This window comes from Phocoena phocoena, chromosome 20 (genome assembly GCF_963924675.1).
Source record: "Phocoena phocoena chromosome 20, mPhoPho1.1, whole genome shotgun sequence".
In the NCBI taxonomy this organism is placed as follows: domain Eukaryota; kingdom Metazoa; phylum Chordata; class Mammalia; order Artiodactyla; family Phocoenidae; genus Phocoena; species Phocoena phocoena.
The window spans coordinates 37,907,077-37,926,447 of NC_089238.1; the positions used below are offsets into that span (position 1 = coordinate 37,907,077).

Below are 19,371 nucleotides of genomic sequence, written 5' to 3' on the forward strand. Positions count from 1 at the left end.
GTATCAGGTCTATGTGGACCTCGTCAACTTACTACTTCACCACAGGTTCTTCTTAAGAAGATCACAGATAACAAGGACATATAAGGGAAAGGATGATAAAAATGTCTTCCTTGACCTCTATGTATACCTGAAAATTGGGGAGATTGTATATGGACAGAACAATGTCACACTCAGAGACTGGAGGAAAGGACAATCATAACTTTCTCCCCTTTCTTTTCTCCCACCCATGATAAGGAACACCTGGAGAGAGAGAGTCCTATTCAAAATAGAACTAAAAGAAATTGAAAGGGCATTAAAAGAGCTGGAGTGTGATTTTTTTTTTTAACCAGCTTCATTCACTTTATTTTTCTCATATAAAACTATGTGGTGGCTACAGCTGGCACCTGCGTCCTCTGCATGGAAACTCTGGTGGGGGTCTTTACAAGATGGTCAGTGAATTCATGATACGGAGACTTGGTGAACACTGTCTCTTTCCAGAGATCAGGAGTGAGATAACTGTAGGTCTTGGAAATGGCATCAAAAGTGGCCTTGGTGAAATTGCCCAGGGTGGCAGTGCAGCCCCTGGCAGAGATGTAGCAGTTGTCAATTCCAGCCATTATCAGTAGCTTCTTGGGCACAGGGGCTAAGACAATGCCCGTGCCCCTGGGGGCAGGGATGAGGCACACCAGCACAGAGCCACAGCAGCCAGTCACCTTGCAAGGGATGGTATGGGGCTTGCCAATCTTGTTCCCCCAGTAGCCTTGCTGCACTGGGACGATGGAGAGCTTGGCTTGAATGATGGCCCCACGGATGGCAGTGGCTTACCTCCTTAGAGCACTTGACACCCAAACCACATTGTCCGTTGTAATCCCTAGTGGCAACAAATGCCTTGAACTTGGTCCGATGGCCAGCACAGGTCTGCTTTTGCACAGGCATAATCTTCAAAACCTCATCCTTGAGGGATGCCCCCAAGAAAAAGTCAATGATCTCAGACTCCTTGATGGGTAGAGAGAAGAGATAGATCTGCTCCAGGGACTTGATCTTCATGTCCTTGACCAGGCGGCCCAGCTTGGTGACAGGGAGCCTCTCCTCGTCCTCGGCCTTGCCTCTGTGAGCTCCGTGGCCTTGGCCCCGGCCCAGGACCCCTAGGCTGAAGCCTCTGAGGAAGCCACCTCGGCCTCCCATTCCAGGGCCCCCAGGGCCTCCAGGGTCTCCGGGCCCTCCCGCAGCACCAGCATCATCCACCTTTTGGTGTTTTTACGGATAAGAAATTGAATGTGATTCTTGAAAGATTTGGTGCTGCCTGGAGATTTGACTGTAGGTAGGCCAATTCTTACCCCACTCTCCCACACACATACATAAAACAGACATAACATGAGCAATGTATAATAGCACTTAAGAAAATTATAGGACAAGAGAAAAGGAGGAAATTAGAAGTGAGTGGGGAGAAACTGAGATATTTTGCATGCGTATTTTGTGCCAGGCTCTGTGTTTGGCTCTATCTCAAATCCTACCTGCACTATTGTATCAAATGGAACAGGACCCATTTCAAACACACCCTGCTGGTTTCCAACTGTGTTAGCATCTTAGATGAAGAAACATATCTTCTCCTTTCAGTGTTGCCCACCTCACCATGTTTTCACACAGCAGAGTAACCTTTCTCAAAAGCAACCTGAAGATAACACTGCACCCCCTACTTGAAACCACTCAATAACCTTCAAAGCCCTTGATAAAGTTTAAGATATTAGGCTAAGTTTACAAGGCTCTTTGCGATTTGGTACTGCTTATTCTCAGATTTTATCGCTTTTTTCTCCTATCTCTCAGAGTTTATTTTCTCTTTGTTCTCAGATTTTATCTCCTTCTTCCTATCATTCCAAGTAAACATAGACACTCCACATTCATGAAAGTATATCTTCTCTCAGATCTTCTCATGTACCATGTGCCATTCACACATGAAGATCCATCAGTCTGTAAAAGCTTCCCCAAATAGTCCACTGTCTACTCCTATGCCCACCGTCTCTGAATGCAGAGTTTATATTCATCCTTCAGGTCTCACATCCAAATACAAGTCCAAAGCCCTTCTTAGTGCTCTCTAGTTCCTTGTACGTATTTGTCCTAAACTTATCTCTGAGTTTCTGCACATGTAGAGAAATTGTTTTTGCCTATTTTATTCCTAGCACCTGGCATAGTAACTGACCTATGATAGCCTCCCCCAAATTGTATTTCAAATCAAAGATTATCAGTGGCTCAAGAAGGTACATTTATTCTGAAGTCATACCAAAACATAAAGTGCCCTAAGTATTGAGTGATTCTGAGTGACAACACTGGGGAAGTGACTGTCACTGTGCACATACACAAACACACACATATATGATAATAAGCGATTTCAGTGATTAAGCGCTTGGGAGTCACCAACAACTTCCTGAGGTCACATGTCCACAAGTAGAAGTGTTTTTGCACTTGTAAGTTGGAAATGCACCCATTCATTCATTCAGTCATTGATTCATTTATCCACATCTACTTTGTGATCATATTAAGCTTGCCCCAAGGACCAAAAATCAAAGATATATTTCATGATTTCAAAGTGCTCAAAGCTCAGTGGAAAAAGAAAAGTATTATGAAGTCAAAAAGGTACAAAATAGTAGATGAATCATCAGTCTTCCACCCTCAAGAAGCTATGTCCTCAGTGGTGATGTACAGCATGTAACTTTTATCTGTGTCCAGAAATAAAAAGCTGATATCAGCATTGCAGAAGATGTGTTCTGCTCAGTTATAGTAGGTATATTTGAAAATGCTTTCGTTTTACTTTTGTGTCCCTGGAACTATGGGTTCTCCGTTTTCTGCAGTCATTCAAGATCTCACCCCAGGTTATTCCGTGAGGAAAGGGATGGGGTAATGAATGTGTCAGAACATACAAGTGCAGTTCTGGAAGTGCTGATAGCTGACTCTGTGACCTTAGGCAAGTTGCTTCTCTTCTCTTGGTCTTGGCTATTTTCTTTATATAAATCTAGACATAGATCAGGATGATTAAATGTGAGGTTGTAAATAAATGTAAGCTTTATTGCCTAAAGAAAGTGTTCAATAAAATTGGAAGACTTATTTTCCACTTGGAATAAAATTTAAAACATCTATGGACCTTTGTTGATATTTGTAATTTTTAAAAAAATCTTGGGACAAAATCCTCTTTCTTTGCTCTTTTCTGATATGAATTTTTTGCCATCAGTGCCTTCAGAATCCTTTGTCCCTTGTCCACAGAATTGCATGCATTTCCCAGTAATTCTCCATTTCTACTCCATGGCCACTTGTTGTCCAGATATTTCTCTCTGATGTTCCTATAATGGGAAATATAACACAATAATCAACACATTTGTCCTCAGTACAGAGAACTTTTGAATGCTGCTTTATTTCAAGCATAAACTTTAAAAAGTTTGGGAGACTCTGGAACACAGTGGAAAAAATCTAGAGTGGACTAAGAGAAGACAAGCAAGCAATATATTATGTGAACACATCTAATTCAAAATTCTCAGGCTCTTTTTTCCAGAAAGAACATTGGCATGATTTTTTAAAAAAGAAAGAAAAAGAGCTATTTCTGGCTTTATTATTCACAGACTCTGTAAAGTTGGTTGTTTCTTTGGGCCTTAGTTTCCACAACAACAACAAAAAATGAATATTGGAATAAAAGAAAGCCTGTTTTTGTAAGCTTGAATTTTTATGCCAAAATTACTTGCATATATATGAAATATAAATCTAAAAATATATATACTTATGCATGCTTATATGTATATTATTATGTATAAAACAAAACAGACAAGTTTGACTAAACCAGGGTTCTGGTGCCAAAGCCAAAATCACTGGGCACCTTTTTCCAATGTTGAGCCCATCCAAAAATACCTATATGAGTATGTGTGCACACATGCACTCTTTTGCACACACATACACATATACACGAAATCAGGTTGTAGAGTCAAATTTTATATAAATATTTGAATTGATTATGATAAAAAGACTTACAAAGGTGTAAAAGCAATCACTTAAAATTATAGTTTCCATAAATGTCATTAATCTTACTAGATGTTGACAAACTGCTTTAAAATGCATTGATTCATATGTCTACTACGAAGTGTAAGTGTGAATCTTAGCCAGTGATTAGAATTATAGCGTTTTTATTAATTTATTCCAGTCTTACAGACATATATCCATATGTCACTATTTTCATTGACTTAACTACTAGAAAGGTAGATAAACTCTTCATATACCTGTTGAACTCTTCTGTTTTTTTCTTTTGTGAATTGTCTTCAATACTCTTGTTGCATTTTTCTATTTAGTGTATAGTATAGATATAGTGAATCTTAGGTACTGCAAATACTTCTTTCCCAATCTATTGTTTTGTCTGTTTCCTTTTTTATGGCATGTAAATCAGTAAGATTTATAATTTCTATCTTGTCAAATAGGGTTTGATTTCTAGTTTTTCAGATGTAATGGTTATACATGAAGTTCTTAAAAGGGCCTACAGTGCTCTATGTGACCTGATTCAATTCTCTCTCTCAACCCCCCTCCCCCACCCCACTCAGTTTCTTGTAGCCACATACCTACCTTGCTTTTCCTTAAAGACCCAAGGCACACTCCCACATTAGAACCTTTATATCAACTCTTGCCTTTGCTCAGGGTTCTCTGGTCCAAGGAATCTGCCTGAATAATTAGTTCACCTTCCTCAAGTCTTCGCTCAAGTGCCACATTTTCAGTCCTATCTTTTGGCATTAATTAGTATTGTTATCTGACCTACTCTCTACCCACCCACTCTGGCTTCAGCATTCACAGCCTCTCTTTCACTGCTTTATGCTCTTTATTCCTTTTTTTCTATAGCATTTGTTATTTCCTGACAAAATCAATCATATAATTGTTTATTTTGCTTGTTATTTATTAAACATGGAGCTCTGTGTTTTGTTCATTTATGTGCCTCAAACATGGAGCATAAACAAGGTGCAGTAAATATGTAGGAATGAAGGATGCATTATCTTTCTAGTTTTACATGTGAGATTTTTTTACATCATTTTGTTATTATCATTATTTTTACATTTAGGTTTGGTCTCTATCCTAAATGGGCTTTATTTTTTCTGCATAGTATAGCAGAGTGGTCCACTTTTATTAACTTCTAGATGGATAGTGGTTGTTCCAGCTTTATTTTATAAATAGCACACTTCGCTTTCCTCTAAATTAAAATAACATCTCTATTATACCTTAAATTATGGTACATATTTAAAGCCAAGTCTGGATCTTCTTTTCTTTTTCCATGACCTTTTTTTCCCCATCCAGTGTTATACTGATTTGATTAAGGTAGCTTGAGAGTATGATCTCTCCATTTAAAACTGTACCCCCTTTGCATGGGCAATTTCCCCCTACCTTGCTTAATTTTCCACTTCTAACATACTTTTCAAGTTATAGCCTACCATACAATTTTACTTATTGTGTTAATGGATTATATTTCATTTATCCTCTCTAGAATATGTGTTTAATGAGGTCAAGGGTTTTGTTTCTTTTGTTCTTATTTATCCCTATGTGTCAAGAAGGACAAATATATGGGCATTCATGCCCAATAATACCTTTAAAAATGAAAAAGTCGATTTTGATTTCTAGAAGTGCATTGTTACAACAGAAAAAGACTATTGTTAAATGTATTTCTTCATCACCTTACCAAATATATAATTAATTCTAGTATAATATTTTAAGATTCTCTAGGTAAGCAGTCACCTCACCATCAAAACAAGAGATTATTTTAATATCTTCCAAGTGTTTTATCTTTTTAAAAAAATTTTCCTTCTTATTTGTTGGAACCTCAATATATTGTTGAATAATACTGGGTATAGTGAATATTCCTGCACAATGTCTGCGTCAGTGTGTGTTACCTGGTTAACACTCCATAAATCTCTGTTGAATGAAATTTGCTGAAGGAAACCATTTATTATATAATGCTAAATTAAAAGTAAAGCATAAAATGCCGTGTGGAAGAAACCAGTCAAGAAAGAGTACAACCTGTCTAATTCAAATTTTATGAAGTTCAAGAACAGGCAAAATTAATATATTGGTGATAGACATCAGAAGAGTGGTTTCTCTGGAGAGGGTGTTGACTGGGATGAGCAGGGGTTCTGGGATGTTGTGCTGCAAATGTGCCTAGAATAGTTCCTGACATACAGTAGTATGTTCATTATATATTTGTTGAATGAGTGAATATACTTGAAGTGCACTAAAATTCTCACAATGGGCTTAAGTATCACTTGGAAGCAGATTTCGAGTGTCTTCTACCTCTGATGGAATTGTGTTTGCATCTGCCAAGATAGGGTGTGAATGAGCAATGGGGCATTCTCTGAAAGAAAAGTCCTCTTTCTTAGCTCAAATGGCAAGTCGTGTAGCACAGCAGAAAAAAATGGATGATATTTAATGTCTGGAAGATTCACTTGGAATCCTGATTTCACCACATTCTCTTTTTGTGAAGTTTGCCTGGCTGCCCATATATTCAGAGACCAATTTTCTTCATCTGCAAAACAGAAATGTTTCTGAAATTGAGTGAGATGATAGTACTCAGCCTCTACTAAGCATTCACTACATGCCACCCTCTATGCTAAGAACATTGCATATGTTACCACATTTCTTGTGTGTGAAATATGTGAATTACTTAGCATAGAACTCAATAAATATACATTTCTCCTCTATGGTGTTGAATTTTTAAGACCCCTCCAGTTAGCTTTCTATATGTTTTATATTACCTAATTTCTTTTCTTTACATTTTGTAAATTATTCTAGACGGTACTTTGCTGCCCTTTCCCTAAAGACTTTAAATTCCGTTGCCTTCTTGAGTTGCATAAATTCATTGGATTGCCAAATTTTAGTGTGGTGATGGCATGTAATCTTTTCCAAAATAAATATGGTATTATCACTGGTCAAGGGTCATCTGAAAGCTTTAGGATACTTTGGGTGAAGTAGAATTGTTTTCTTTCCATTTTTTGACAACCCTCTGCCTTTCAGTCATAGATTTTTGTTTTGTTCTCTGAAACAGCATAGTTCTCTGACAAGCTTGAGATAGGTGAATATCAAAATCCCCATGAATATATCACACATAAAACAAGTAAGGTGACAATAGCACTATTTTATAAATGTAAACTTTGGAAGGAGTGGCATATTCGATTTAAGATTTCTTGAATCAGCAAAGGGAGTGGAATTTGGAATAGATTCTCATGGAGAATAGGAACGGTTGAGTAAAGAAGGGTAGATGGATTTCTGGGCTTCCAGGGACTTATGCCAACCTAGGAGCTGCCTTGGTTAGGAGTGTGGAGAAGCAATGTTTGCAGAAGAGATTCCATAAAAGAGGGAGAGAAATATTGACGGAGGCTTCTTCCTGAAATGTGGGTTTAAGAAGGCCACTGGTTGAATGGGCGGGTGCAAGGACTTAACTTGAATCATATTAACAGTGTCAGAACAAGAAGGAGTTGATGCCCCTTTAGTTTCACCTGAATTTATCCATAGCGATATTTGTGGAGTGTCCACTATATGCCAAGCTCTATGCTAGGTCTTTCCAGGAGTTATTGCATTTACTATTCAGAGCAGCCTCTGAGTTAGGGATTACAAACCCAGATGAAGAAATTGAGGCTAAGGGAGGTGAAGTGGAAGAAATGAGAAAAAACATGTATAAAAACTTTTTCCTCATCTGGAACACAAATGAGAATGAGGCATGCATTTTTAAAAAGTACTAAGATTTCTCTCTCCACCACCCCACCCCACCAGCTTTTTTTAATGTCCCCGAAAGGCTGGTATTAGGAATCCTCCCACAGCTCATCTCTCTTGAGAGCTTTCCTAACACTGCTTCTGATTAAACTAACTGATTAGACCCAATGGCATAAGGCACAGCTTCTGTCCTTTGAGAAAGAACAAATAAGAATGAAGTGTTAGATTGCAAAGTAATTATGTATTCTGTTCAAGTGTCAACCATCTGTTGCAGTTGTTTAAAAAGCAGACATAAGTCAACTGTTGAGGTGAGATGTTTACCATTGCAAACACACAGTAAGTTTATGACACTAATAGAGATCCGTTGTTCTACCATGTGCCTGGAAGCTGCAGTGGGATTCTGCTGATGTCTTGGGAAGCCCACCTTCCGGTGAGGGTACAGGTCATAGCTCCAGGTAGCTGATGATTAAGTACTAGTCTTAAGTATTTCAGAATTGGAAAGCCTTCTTAAAGGATCAACATTCTGTTTACAGATGGAAAAACTGAGATAAGTGAGGGCAGGGAACTGCTTATTTTATACTTAAAATTTCAGTGCTTACAGTTTTCTGTGGAAATTTTATGTTTGCACATAGGGTTCTCCCTCAGGTGTATTAAGTCCCTAAAGGAAGGGACACAGTTGTCCCTATGTTAGCTGCATAGACTAGTACCCAAACATCACAGTGTCTAGGATATGTTGTAAAAGATAGTTGTAAGATGGGTGGAGGTTTTTCTAACAAGGCCACAAAGCACAGAGAATTTGCACACCCCCTTAGCTCCAGAGTCTTGCCTTTCTTTGCCTTATCAATTTCTTCATTGAATAAGCTGAACGTTCTGCCAAACTGTGGCTTCTGATAATTCTCTTCAATGAAAACAACTGGAATTAGACTGCAAGTTAGTCTCAGTTTACATTACAGGAGTCAATTTAAACCCAACTATAAAGAATACTGCCCAAACAAGGAAAACCACTTTTCTTTTGACATAGCTCACTCTGTTTCTGAGTGAATGAATAAATCCTTTTGATAGAAGTGAGTTTTGACCTTTTGTATTATTGGGTAAATCTAGTCTCGAGGACAGTCAGTGGAGAACGTTATAGACATCATGGACAGGGCTGTCCCCAGCCCAGTTTCATTGGCATCTGCAATTAGGCTGTGGAAGTGGAAGTCATTCTTTGACATTGCTGACTTGGGATCATCTACCAGGGATGGGGACTTTACAATCAGCCTATCACATTGCACAGAGTTAGTTCTCTTTCATTGATTTTAAGTGTGCCTTTTTGTAATTCTGTAATTTGTTTCTAGCTTTGCCATCACTAGTAACACATCCCTGGACAACTTCCTTCTCTCTCTGTTGATCTTCCAATGTTGATAAGAGATTTAATCTTCTCTTTGTGATTCAGAATTGCAAAATCCCTTCACTTATTCCTCACCAGACTTACTATCCAGATCATGGGACCTATTCCTGTGGACACATTCCAGTTGTCAGTGACTCTATTAAAACGAAATGTTCAGATTCAGCCAATGGAATTTGTGAGGAATATTTAATTGTGCTAATAGCACCCCTTATCTAAGTTCCTAACTAATTGCATATTCAGGGAGCCAGGTAATGACAAGTAATGATTTCAGATTAATTACTGTACCAGGCAACTGTAAACAATTTTAACTCAGGATTTCAGTTGGATACTGACTTTTGCAGCCTTCTCCATGACTTTTGAAAGATCAGTGTGAAATAGAGAGTGAAATGGACCCACATTTCAATCTAAGGTCTGGCTGATGAAGCCCAGTAAAAGTTTTATTCCCATCGGCCTCTGAAATTAGATTGATGATATATTTTTTTTCCTACCAAGAGCAGAGGCCACCCGAGTTCATGGAGGGGCAACTCTAAGGTATTTTGGTAATACTGCCCCTTTTGGGGGACTGGGGTGCAAGATTCCTCAGAGGGACTTAAAAAACTAAAATAGGTACCTTCTTACAGCCAAGAGGGGGGAAAAAATGAAAACAAGTTATTGCAAGAAAAGTCATTGATTTTCTTCACATTATGCTTAATTTTAACATCAGAGCTGCTGTGTAAAAAATATAGTCACAAATACCTTAACCTCCCGACTATTTTTATTCTGTGTCCTTACTGTTCCTATGATATGAGCACCACATCCACCCCAGGATATTTCCGCATACAAATACTCCTCAAATGACCACCTGACCCTCTGACCCAGGAGGATGCTGCCATAAGTCAGTATTCCTTTAATATTTAGAAGAATAAAACTGTCAACATGTCTTACTTGTTATGCATTTATTTGTTCATTGCCTCACTTCCCCTCAAAGATTTAAGTGTACTACAACAAAAAGGCATACAATAATAAAAACAAAACAAAATGAGAGTGAGAAAGTAGGACTGGGGGAAATATTAAGAGTAGAAATTCAAAACCATGGTGAAAAATGAAACCAAGTGCTCTGGTCATAAGGGTTTATATGATAGCCACTTTCTCACATCCTTTACCTCCTCTTAGGCACTGTTTTGGTTTTTTTTGGAAGCCAATTGTTTTTTGTCATAGAAAAGAATAATACCATTATTTTCTCTTGGACATTTTCATCCAGATGTTTATTGTAGTTTATTTTCAGTGTTTTAGTTTTATTTTGGGCTTGCTTTACTAAAGTTAAGGTGTAGTGCTACAGCTGATGTTAAGAAGAATAGTTTGTACTCTAGGAAAAATACATGAAATGACAAATACAAGATACAGAAAATTACTGGGGATGGTAGAATGCATGTAGCTCAAATTTTTCCAGTTCTGTCAGCAGGAGTTTTTGTTGCCAGAAATATATTGCACCGCAAAAGAGAGGACTTGAAATATCATTATCACATAGTCCAGACCCCTCCAAATGGATCCCACTCAGTCCAGATGAGTATGACACTCTAATTGCCCTATCTAGGGTGATGTGTCTCTCACATACAGGATTAATTCTGTTGCAAACAAGAAATTCAAGGAGCTCCAAGTGAGGAGGTAAGGAGTATCTGCACTGAGGAATAGATTCAGAGGGGATCCAGGAGGGTATTGAGATGATTGACATGAAAGGAAGCAGAAACATCAAGTTTTAAACCAGTGCTTTCAAGAGGTTGGCAGTAAACAAAGCAAAGAGTTGAAGCAGAAGCTAATAGGATTCAGGGTTAAAAGAAAATATTTGTTTTTGTGGGTTTTGCTGTTTTAAAATAGAAGAAGCAAATAAGTTATAAATTCAGATAAAGAAAAAATGAAGAAAGAGTGGATGAATATATAATAGGAAAATAGGACAACTGACACACAAGATGATGAAGCAAATGGGAAGTTAACTGCTGGTTAGATGGATTCACTTTGGATCTGGGTCACATCTCTTTTTCTGGGAAAGATGGAATGTTGTTGAGGATAGAAAATTCTCCCTCTCTCCTATTCCCAGGCTTACATGATTACTGAACCAACTGTGTCATGAAATAATCTGCAACGTTAGTTAAATGGTGAAATTCCATGATTCTAAGTATCAACCTGTTTGGAGGAGGGCCTGAATCATGGCAGGAAACATCCATTTCTGTAATGGGAATTTTTTATAGATAGGCAAAATGCTTGAAGCCACAAACATTTAGTTAGAGGGAGTTCAGGATAGATCTCTACTATAAAGAAGAATTGGCACCTTAGTCATAGAGACTTAAATAGAATCCCAGTCCTGGGGTATGGGCCAGACATGTCAGAGATGAGGCTCCACACCATAAACATGTTCCCCATTTAGCTGTTTAACTGTTGGAGGGAGACTGCCAAAGACATTTTCCTGATGGGTGCCTAACCCCAGGGCAAGGCACAGAGCTGACCAGAAGAAATTGGAATTAGGAATAAAATGTAACACCAAGACTTCAAGTCAAACTTGTAACAAAAGACATCTTGGATCATACTCTATGAACTCCAAACATCCCATAACTGAACAAGGAATTCATTATTTTAAACAGAAGGAGTGTTTACCCTTTAATATATAATATTCATGAGCCAGATGATTTTGGATTTTATCTTTGAAATATAAAGCTACTTATTGGTTTGAAATATTTTAGCTTGTATTTTTTTAAACAGAAGCACTATATTAAAATAGTTCATACTTTGGGTATTCAACAGAGAAAACTTAGAATTCTATCTCTGCTATTGGCTGATTCTTTGACCATGGGCAAATTTCAGAAGATTTCTGAGTGTCACTTTTATCATTTGTAAAACAGGGATACTAGTGATAGCAATTTCACAAGGATGTTTTTGAGTTTAAATGATATAAAGTGAATGAAAAGGGCTTAGGCATATATCTGCAGAAAATAGAGTAGATTTTTGATCAGGTGCAGTGGGGTGAATCCCATGATTCCAGAATTCTCTTGGGAAGATGACTAAGGTATTGATTGGAAGAGAGAAAAAAGAGAAAGAACTGCCAAAAAAATCCTAGCTTCTTTAAGGAGAGCTCAAGGGGAAAACACTTATATATAGTCAGAATCATCTTTTAAAATAACAAAATTCTAATGACTGATTTTTAAAAAAATCACCCAGAGCTGAAATTTCTCACTGTTAGAACTTGACTGGGTTGACATCTTAATACTTCAGACAATTAAGTAGTAGAGACCTCGAAACCAAACCATTGCTCAGTTATCCCAGGGGGAGGTGACAGGTGCAAGGCCAAGAAGGTCAGGGGTCAGTATCACAGCTATTAAGTGGCTGAATTGACCTGACTGGCATTGTATCAGGGAGCCTCATGGCAAAGGTCATGGCAAATGATGAGCTGCAGGAACTGGGGTTCACGGTAAAGAATGTGGTGCTTAAAAAGTATGGCAGGGCTTCCCTGGTGGCGCAGTGGTTGGGAGTCTGCCTGCCGATGCAGGGGACACGGGTTCGTGCCCCAGTCTGGGAAGATCCCACATGCCGCGGAGCGGCTGGGTCCGTGAGCCATGGCTGCTGAGCCTGTGCGTCCGGAGCCTGTGCTCCGCGACGGGAGAGGCTGTTAACAGTGAGAGGCCCGCGTACCGCTAAAAAAAAAAAAGAATGGCAAAAGCAAAGTGGTTACTGGGCATTGTTCTAAGGCAGATACCCATTTATTGCCCAGAGAACAAGAAAAAGCCAGATCCCAGTTACCCAAACTGAACAGGGTCTGGTAACATAGAGGAAGATGCTCTCACCCTTCAGCTTGAAAGCAAAGAAGGCAGTTAACAGAACCCAGGGAGAGCAATCCTGAGAGAGCTGTGTTACAGGGGCTGTGGCCTTCAGTAGACAGGCACTATCAACCTTTGGCAACCCAACAGGAAGGGAGCCCTCTCTTGGTGTTTTACAGAGTTCCTGATGGTAGCCATCAGTGGCCAAATCCAAGTGATACCAGAGGACAGGGAAGGTAACTGATGAGGTCCAGACATATCAACCTCCCTGGCACAGAGCAAGTAAAGGATGGGGTGTAGATCAGGAGGGATAAACAGAAGATGCCTGTCACACATGCCGAAGATGACAAGCAAGAAGAGGTGAAGGCCTGTTTTAAATGCAGGCAATATGACTCTGGAGTCCTACTCTCAACCATTATGCCATGCAACCTCTACATAAGAGTAGGTCGGGGTCAGAGAATTACCCTCTAAGTCAGGCTAAGCAGCTGAGAATGTATTGTACAAGTGATATGGACCCTAAAAGAGTTTTAAGTAGTGCAGTTATGCAATCTTGTTATTGGTTGTTTGATTTCTGTTTTGGATTGAGAAAAACACTCTAATTGGGGTGAAGAATGGAGAACAGTAGGACTGGGCAATATTTTTGAGGAGGAAGGTGTTTAAAGCTTTTGTGCTAACCCGGCTGAGATAAGAACTCAGGCTTCAGGAATGGAGATGGCAAAAGAGTCTAATTTATTAAAATCTGTGGGATTTATTTGTTAAAATCTATAAGTGACTAAGTTGTAGGCAGAAGAAGGAGTATAAGAAGCTTCCCAGATTTCTGTCACAGATGGCAGGTAAATGAACAGGGATTCTTATTATTATTTGTTTGTTGTTGGTTACTTGATTGATTTATATATATATATGTTATAAGCAATATGAGCTGTTTAGTAGGTTGTTATATATAAAAGTTTATAATTTAAAAGATAAATGGAACTGAAGATACAGATTGAGGGTTACACAGAATAGATGCTAGTAAAAATAACCTGGGATATATGTATAAAATGAAAAGCAAAATCTAATTTCAAGTGAAATACCATGAGAGGAAGTAGAACCTTAGAAAAAAAACAGAGAAAGAATAATAATAATGATAATAGCAACAGTGGCAATAAAATATCATTAACAATAGGTAACATATAACACATATTTAGTACAGACTATCCTAAACTTTTTCTAAATATTAAATCATTTAAATTTTACAAAAAAATACTTATGGGGTAGGCACTAATATTAAAATCATTTAATAGGTGAAAAACAACAATGATTTAAGATCAGGGGGTATAAGGAAATTGTTTAAGATTACACAGTTAGTAACTGCTAAATTGAAATTCAAGCCCAGATCTCTTTACTGAATCTCTGAAGCCTTCTGTTTATTGTCAGAAATGAAGAAGAAGAAAAATTAAAAAAAACATATCATGGAAACCACAATTGGTAAAATTTTCAACCAGAAGGACGTTTCAGGAAGGCTTAAGAGTATCAGTGCTTCTGGCAACTGCCTTTTCTTTTAGACATCAGGGTGATGCATCTTCCCCTGTGTTACCAGCCACATAGCACTGCACCATCCATGGCTGCTTCCCTAGATCTGTGGTTCTCAAACTTCAGCATGAATTGGCATCACCTATAGGGCTTGTTAGACTAGAGATTATGTGGCCTCACCCCTAGAGTTTTGGATTCAGTATCTCTGGAATAGAACCTGAGAATTTGTGTTTCTGACAGATTCTCAACTGATGCAGATAATGCCAGTCTAGGGACAATACTTTGAGATCCATTGGTTTAAACCATGTCTACAGCTTTGTAAATAGTCCCAATATTAAACGCTCCAGAATTACCCAGTTTGACTGTTCTATGAGAGCACTGAGTTAACATACCACTTAAACTCTGAAACTCAGCTTTCTAATCTGTAAAATAAGAAAAGTAAGAAAATTGTTTCAGTCCAACAATTTGTTGGAAGGATTAAATAAGAGAATAGGTGTACAGTAGTTGCCATGTACTAAGGGCTCAATAGGTACCAGCAATTGTTATCAAGTTGCGAAGTCTCATTCTCTCCTGCTTTCCATGCATACCCTGTATTTCAGCCAAACCAAAGTAATTAAAATTTCTCAACAACAATCGTTCTCACATTTCTATGGACACGTACCAATGTAGGTGCTTTGGTCTGCAGTACTCTTTGGCAGCTTTTTTTCTCTTATATTGATAATTAAATGCTCAAGATTCCAGTGCATTCTTGAAACAAATGCTTTCACTTTCTCTTCCTGATGCCATCATACTTTTAACTCTATAGTAGACCTTCTCACACTACAATGTTTGCCTCCCTGTCTCCCTGACTAGACTATTGTAGAAACAGTGTCTCATGCATCTCAGTAACCACAGGTTCTTGTCTACTACCTGGCACTGAATAAATACTCAGTAAATTTGAGTTAAATGAATGAGTGAATTATTTCTAAGCTTTGTTTCCTAAGAAGTGACCATGTTACTCAGTTTTGTCTAGGACACTCAGAAAAAGAGAAACCCAAAATGTCGGAAACCATTAGAATTATAGTGGAACTGTACATCTCTACTGTCACGGTTTCTCACTATCTAAGACATAGCACAAGGAAGCAGGTGGTTTGGAAAGGCATAAAATAAACATGAGTAACACAAAACCTGCCATTCAATAATGCTAATCACACCACAGATTTTGGACAGTGACATCTCCACTTGCTAATAAAACTATTCTGAAACATATGTTCTGGGAAAAGTGAAAATAGATAAAGGAAAGGTAGCAGAATTTCAGCCCTGCCACTTGCTTCAAAGTACTTACTTTTCTATGAAATCATTGAGTGTACATGAAAACTTTTCATTTCAGAAGGCTCTCTGCATATCTGCAACCCTTCTATCACTTACTTTAAAAAACAACCCATGCTTTCTCTGAAACCCTATCATTTAATTTGCAAATTATTTCATATTCTAAAGCTGAGATTACTTGCATGGGTCCAGGGTTATTTTGTATAGCAGTGACAGTTTTTCAAAAGAAATATTTTTAAGTCAATATATATGCAAACATTGCTTTATGGCTTTTCTAAAGGATCATTTTGACTTGTAAAAGTTTTATAGTTTTGCGTGTTTAGAACTTAAGTCTTCAAACAGATACATCAAATGAATCAGTGAAATTTTTGATCCTATGCAGAAAGTCCTATAATATAATGTATTTGAAATAAAAGCACCATGACCTATTTTTGTACCAGAGAACAAGGTACCAGGTCAGATTCACTAATCCATTGAAAAGTATCACTATGTAATTTTACCCTTAATAAATTTCCACCTTTGTCAAGTCTCTACTTTTGACCCCAGTCAAAACACTGGATTTTGAATATCATTTCATTTTAATGGTTTATAAAAGTAAAAGATAGCAGTATGTCTAAAATTAATTGATATATTGGAATTTTAACTCATAAATATTTAAATCTCAGAAAAACATATTTGATAATAATCCAAACACAATAATTTCTTAGTATCCTTATCAAACTCTTCTGAATTCATCCCATAAATAATTAGTACTACAAAAGTCTCTAGGTAAGATGCCGGAACTGACTCATTCATCAAACATTTATTTGGTTTGTAATCCAGGCATTCTGCTTGACCCTGCTAATACAACGAAGAATGTCAGACTAATCTCTTTGGCTCACCAAAAGTCATTGTTGAGTGAAGGAGACAGGCCCTTAGAGAAATGATTATGGCCCAAGAGATAGGGGCTGCGTAAAGATATGAAGTGAACATCATAGAGAACGACACAGAGGATGAAGAGATGAATTAGAAGAGCATCATAGTGACCACTCAATTAATGTGGGATGCACCACTGGGAGAGTACTCAGTGCATCTGATAACAGGAACCTACACACAAAGGAAATCATGCTAAACAGCATGCAAAACAGAGAGAGATGAATATCTGTCTACTTGAGACAATACCAGATTTTAAACTCCAAGAGAGAGTTTAAACTAGTTGTGTCTAGTTTATGTGTCATTGTTAGCCTGGTGCCTAGAGCACAGTGTCTAGAATATTATTTATTGTGCATGACACTAAATGAAAGAGTAAATGAATTAGTGAACTACAGCTCTTGTCTTATGACAGTAAAGATGGTAGTGAGTGTTGGCACTGAAGATTTCATTGGGTCAAGAGTCTGTGGGAATATGTGTCCTAAGGAATTAGGTTTAATCTTGCAGTCTGTAGGGAATCATTAAGGCTAAATATTTAAATCAAACTAAACTAACTTTCTTTCTTTCTTTCTTTCAAGAGATATTTATTGAGCATCTACTATGTTCAGTGTTAATACAGTAAAGTACAAGTGCACTATGATTCCTGTCCTCATGAAGCTTTTATTATAATGGGCATACTGATAATAAACAAGCATAAAACAAAATAAATGTTCCAACTAAAGCTTGTAATCAGCACTATGAAGCAAAGGTCAGGAGATTACACTTAGCAGCTGAATCCTGCTAGTGTCCTGTTTTATTTACTATCTGGTTTTACACAGAAAAAAATTTACCAACCCCTTCTATAAACGAAACAAGCAGAGATTCAACAGAATGGAGAGTAGACCATCTCAGAGTGAATTCCAAGGATGACATTTTAAAGTAGGTGAAATTTAGAAGAGGTATAAAGGATGGGAAGAAGTAACCCACAAAGAGATGAGGGGAAAGGGGTATCCCAAAACGGGCAATAGTTGGAGTGAAAGCCAAAGGCTAGAAAAATCTAGGATGTTTGAAGACTGCAGAGATGACAGTGTAATTGGAGGGAATGATCAAGGGGTGAGAAGGAGTTGTTATGAGATGATGTTGGAGATAAAAACAGATAGATTTATCAATCTATCCACCCATCTATCTATCGAGATAAACCTCTGGTGGATGAAAAAACCTTTGTTTAAAGACAGCCCACCTAAGCCTTAGCCTATCAGTAAATACCTTTCAGATTTTGACTATGAATGTTGTTAACAGAAAACCAGTATAGTGATGAAAAAGATAGGCTCTTCTCCAACCATTGCAATAAAGCTGGCATGAAGAAGGTTATTTGTGAGGCAAAGCCAATTAAATCTGCATTTATGCTGATTTTGCAGCAATTCCAGAGTGCTTTTTTTTTTCTTTCGAATGGCAGAGCTGGCAAAATGCTAAGAAATTCAATGTACCATGCACCACATGAAGCCCAGAGAGTATTTCTAGAAAATGATGATGTTTTTCTAAACTAGTCGAAAAGGGGAGGGTTATTTTAGCCTTAATGCACTCCACTATATCAAGTTGTTTGCTTGAATTATTTATGTGTATTGCAATTTTTAAACTGGGAGCATCAGAGACATTTATGCCAGTGAGAAGTTAAGGACCTTGTAGGTTGTTCAAGGAGAATATTAACTAGGGCAAGCAGCAGTGGCTGGAGAAATATGCCCAAGTCACAGGGGCTTTGCTGTCAGACACACCTGGGTATAAAGATGTATTTGGCTACTTTTTAACTGCGTAATGAGGCAATTACAACCCCCACCTTGAGCTTCAGCTTCCAAATCTCTAACCTGGAGATCTACATTCTGATTTAGTACATAAGATTTAGTAATATGCCTAAAGAATGGAATATATAGTAAGTGTGTAATGAATCATAGCTATTGTTATGGTTATTATTCTTTTACTCCAGAAAATCCCAATGAGCATAAGAATTCACTAACTGAGCACTGGAGTTACTACTGTGCACAAAGTATGCTGGCTCTTCTAGTGGTAAAGACACAAATTGCATGCACTTAAAATCCATAGCGAATAGACCAGTATTTCATGAATATCCTTGAATGCTTGTTAAAATATTGTTTCCCAGGCACCCACCCAAAACCCAGTGGATCAGAATCTCCAAGAGAATGGCTAAAAACTATATGTGTCTAACAGACAACCAAACGATGATACCAATCATGTGGAAAGTTAAAGTGATCAGCCATACAGACAAACACAACACAAAATAGGATGGATCCTTGTCTTGAGAGAGGTATACATAAAATGCGTTAGGAAAGTCAAGATAGGAGAAAGTTTCCTAAATAAAATTTTCACTTTGTGACTTTGAGAACATGTTTGTGAAAAAGAACAGTTGTTACATACAATTAAAAATAAAATGAATGAGGTTAAATGATTAAAAATAAATCTGAACCAAGATATGAGTATTGAATCTGGGTAAGAAAGTATTTATGTTCAGGCAAGCTTCTAGGATTTGCAGTTGGAAAACTAAGTTTCTCCATCAGCTGAAATATCATGAAATGTGAGTCATGTGTATTCTGTAAGAAAATAGAGTTTGCTTTGTTCAAATCCAAATAGTGAAATATTGTGAGCAACTAAGGAACTGCCTATAGTAAGTATGCACAGCAGGCTGCCCCGCTTTCCATGAAGGAGCACACCATAAGAAGGTGGGTGTCAGCAAGTCATCGTCCCCAGAATGGAGTGTACTGAGGTCAACATAGCCACTGA

The 19,371-nt window shown here is 37.8% G+C and overlaps 1 pseudogene across 1 annotated transcript in view; it reads right to left on the reverse strand.

Moving 5' to 3' along the window:
* Window positions 1-312: 312 nt before the first annotated feature.
* LOC136140301 (small ribosomal subunit protein uS5 pseudogene) overlaps window positions 313-19,371 on the reverse strand; it is a 68,450-nt pseudogene continuing 49,391 nt past the window's right edge. The window contains exon 2 of the transcript XR_010657597.1: window positions 313-1,224. The product of XR_010657597.1 is annotated as a small ribosomal subunit protein uS5 pseudogene (transcript). The remainder of the gene's footprint in view (window positions 1,225-19,371) is intronic.